The sequence below is a fragment of the Castor canadensis genome, chromosome 5, assembly GCF_047511655.1.
Source record: "Castor canadensis chromosome 5, mCasCan1.hap1v2, whole genome shotgun sequence".
Classification (NCBI taxonomy): domain Eukaryota; kingdom Metazoa; phylum Chordata; class Mammalia; order Rodentia; family Castoridae; genus Castor; species Castor canadensis.
Window position 1 is genome coordinate 117,873,545 of NC_133390.1, and position 4,401 is coordinate 117,877,945.

A 4,401-nucleotide genomic window follows, 5' to 3' on the forward strand; every position below is an offset into this window, starting at 1 on the left:
GTGTTGGATATTTTCAAATTAGTATCTCACAAACTATTTGCCTGTGGTTGGCCTTGAACCTTGATCTTTCTGATCTCTGCCTCCTGAACACTAGGAATACAAGCATGAAGTGCCTGGCTCCTTTGCTATTCTTGTAACTATTTTTTTCTGTTATGCTTGCCTTGTTTATGGCTTGTGCTTAACTTTTTACTTTCATGACTGCATAGAAAAAAACAAACCCAGACTCAAACTCAGTTTCTCCTACTCTACAACACAGACCACTTCTGACACCTGATGTGTGGGAGTTTCTCTCCAAACACAAACAACCAAGCAAGCAATTTTGCAATGACAGGTATGTCCTCTAATTCAATGCCAACTTAACACTATCTACCTGGTGCCAGTATCAGATTCCACAGGTTGAGGGCTCAGTCCCCAAGACTGACCCCTCTACCCAATTTAATTCAGATGTCAGTCACAAGCCCCAGGGTGTTTACTCTGGTGTGTGTGGCTATGCATTCGGCTTCCCACAATGCTTTTTTCGGTTTCCATGAATGTAACCGAGTAAATCACAGAACTCAAGGAAACACATTTAATAATTAATTATAGAGTATTACAAAGGATACAGATGAAGAAACACATCAGGCAGAAAAAAGAGAAAGTGGTAAAGAGCTTCCATGGCCTTTCTGGGTACACTATCCACCATTAACATCCATGTGGTCAGCTGTCTGGACTATCCAGATGCTGTCCTTTTGGTTTTTTATGGACACTTCATTGCATACACATTGACAACATGTAGAAATGTGACTGAACATAGTCTGATCACATGCTTGATGGATGAGTGGGGAACCCACCAAGGCCTGTCTACTCAGATGCCTGAGCCTCTCTATGTGGCCTATCTACTTCAGGACTTTTGAAATGGGGATCTCATGACATACTATCAAATATGGAAGGTCAGAGAATATCTTTATGGCCAAGCTACAAAACAAAACAAAAAGCCAGGGGGAGAGTATAGCTTTATTTTCTATGAACTGCCTTGGGGAGGGAGTTATGAGCCAGGAACTATGTATGAAATCATATATATATAAATGTCAAATGACCTTATTGTGTTCCTAGTATGTCCAAATACCCTTTATTTCCCTTCTTATCTCCAACTCTTCTATTTCTTTCATATTTACATAATGAAGGACATCTACTTTACCACAAAACAAATATAACTTTCCTTTACTTAAAGATGTGAATAAAAGATGAAATGTTTTACAGGTTTCTGTAACTAACCTAAATGTACAGAAATACAGATTATCTCTTTATGTCTAAGTAAGTTGTTGGTATTGCAGAACTTTCAAAAATCCATGTAAAGAAGCTGCTACATCTTAGAACCAATCTTTGCTGTCAAGCACAATCTAATGTTTCCACTGAGTTCTTATTGATAAACAAACTGGTTTTTAAATGTGTACATACCAATTACTCCCCTACATTTATATATTCTTATGCTTTGTCTTTATAAAATTTGTACCATGGTTGGTCAAAATTGTCCATGCATATAATTCTAGCTACTCAGGAGGCAGAGATTGGGAGGATTCAGTTCAAGGCCAGCTTAGGCAAAAAGTTCTTAAGACCCCATCTCAACCAACAGCTAAGTATGGTGGTATGTTTCTGTAATTCCAATTACATGGTAAGTATAAATAGGAGAATGTTGGTGCAAGGAGTCTGGGCATAAGAAAAATCTTATTTGAAAAGTAACTAACACAGACTCCTGGTGGTGTGACTCAAGTGGTAGAGCACCTGACTAGCAAAGCACAAAGCCCTGACTTCAAATCCAGGTACTACAAAAAAGAAAAATGGGTAGAATGAATTTTAAATTATAACTGTATAATATATTTTTAAGCCTTAATTTTCAAGTAAGATAGTTCTGAGACTGATCCCAAATTTCAAGCTTTATGGGGAGAAACCTTTGGAAAAATTTTATGAGAAACTAACATTTTCTGCTTGGCAATACAAAATTTAAACTACAAAAAATATAATATGTAATAATATAGATATTATGCACAAATATATACATATTTATATAATTTTATATATGCATTATATATAGCTGTATATGACTACTCATATGTATTATGTAAATATGAACTAGATTTTAACTGAGTTTAAAAGTTTTGGATACAACTTCCTAATCACAAGCATGTATTTGATTTCAAATTCACCTATTTCCTTTGTGATTTAATATCTTTACTCTGGCAATGTCTGAATTATTACTGGTGTGAAGTTCACATTTTATATTTAGTGCTAAATGATATACAGAGATTGCACATGGAAGACTGTTACAGTGCATGATACAGTGTAACAAAATCAGGCTCACATCTGTACTGCTTCAGTTTTCTGTACTTGGGGGTCGGGGGTGCACACAAGCTCCTTTTTATGCGAACTCATGCTCAGTTTTAATGAAGTTGGGTCACTTTCTTTAAAACATCAGCACAAGTATCATGACAATCTACTCATGAACATCCCAGACCCATCTCTCCTGAGCCCCTCTCCTTTCTTTCTAACTCATGCCTCCAACCTTGTCATGAACACCACTGCCTTGTTCCTTCACACAGAATATATGACTGTCTCCTGCATATGGATGGCTCCGCAACTGCCTTCAGATTAGACCTGACCTCTCTGGCTTAACTAGCCCCATTCTATCCTTTGGTTCCCACCAAGGACCTACTGGCTCCTAGGCTTGAACCAGAGGCAGGGACCTGCACTGTCCCAAATGAGTCACACTTTGCCATGCCATTGTGCACTTGCCCAGGCTACTCTGTGCAAAGCACCCACTCCTCCCCTCTCTTCATTAGTCAACTCATTTCACAGTGAGTAAAGACTTCACCTCCCAGACCCTTCCCTCCCTTGGCATTCCTAAGGTATGCTCACCTTTATCACAAGCCCTTAGACTGTCCTGAAATCTCTGGAAGAGAGGGACTGTGACTTGGAAACATCCAACCTGGTGGGTGTCAAAGACATGAACTCAATAACATTCTATGACAATCACTGAGCTGAGCTCAAGCTTTCTTATCTAAGATATAATAAGCAGTTCACATAAAGTTTAGTAAGGTCTAATAATCACAAGGAACTGTGATAAGGGTAGGGAATGTGGACAATATGAAGAATAGTCATCAAAGTCTTCAACTAACTATACAGTACTATGGAGCAACCTGGACTGTAATAACAAGTGTAAACAGAGAGGCCCAAGGAGGTAGGCAACTCCTTCTTAAAGAACTATGAAGAACTTCTTTGGGTTAGGTTTCAAATGATTAAGGAGAATTTCTTCATTAAAGAACACAGAATATTCATAACCATGGTGTTGAGATATGAAAGTATGGGAACTTAATGTTATTTTCCTTTAATTAGAAAAATAAAATGTACTTGGTCTGGTGGAGTGCCTCAAGCAGTAAAAGTACCCTGAGTTCAAACCCCAGTGTTGAAAATAAATAAATAAAGTATACTTTAAAAACTAAGAAGTTGAGCTGAAGTTCCAACACAGTGATAGAGCACTTGCCTGGCATGTGTGAGGCCCTGGGTTTGATCCCTAACACCTCCTCAAAAAGCCAGTTTTCTTACTTTCATACTAAGTAAACACTGCAATACCTGTTTCTGTGGGTGGGGAGGTGAATGAGATCTGAATTCAGGACTTCAGCTTGCAAAGCAAGCACTCCACTGCCTGATTCACACCACGAGTCTGTTTTGTCTTGTTATTTTGGAACTATTTGCCCAGGGCTGGTTTTGAATGAACATCCTTCTGATCTCAGCCTCCCAATCCTCTTGGCTAAGATTACAGGTGTGAGCCACTGGCAAGAGGCTATACAATGGGCAAAGGCTTCTCAATACCTTCATGTAAAAGGCTCCTCTGAGGGGTAGCATGCAAAGTGGTTCAAATGGCAAAGCACCTGCCTAGCAAGTAAAAGGTCATAAATTCAAACCCCAGAACCACCACCAAAAAAATTAAAAACAGGGCTTTCAAATGGCTTAAGTGTGAAGACACTGTGGGGATCTATGTACAGCACATACCCAGAATGAACTTGCTCAGCAACACTATAGCAATGGCCTTGCCTAAACATAACTGCCCTGCTCAAACCCCTGTAACTCCAGGTTCACAATGAGCCACATTTCCTGTAGGTAATTTCATGGCTTTCCTGCACCCCTCCCCACTCCCTCTACATGCTCATGCCACTTGCCACCCATCATCTGTACCCCATATGCACACTGATAGGTTGCCTTCTGCCTTCCCATTGGCTGCAGAACAGATCCAGCCAGGGCAAGCAGGAAAATCCTGGGTCTCCACTGCTCTAATGAAGAAGGAAGTCAGATTTAGGGATGGGACATTTCCAAGTCTGTCTTCCTTGAGAACTCATCATCAGCCAGCATATCCTTGTACTTTCTGGT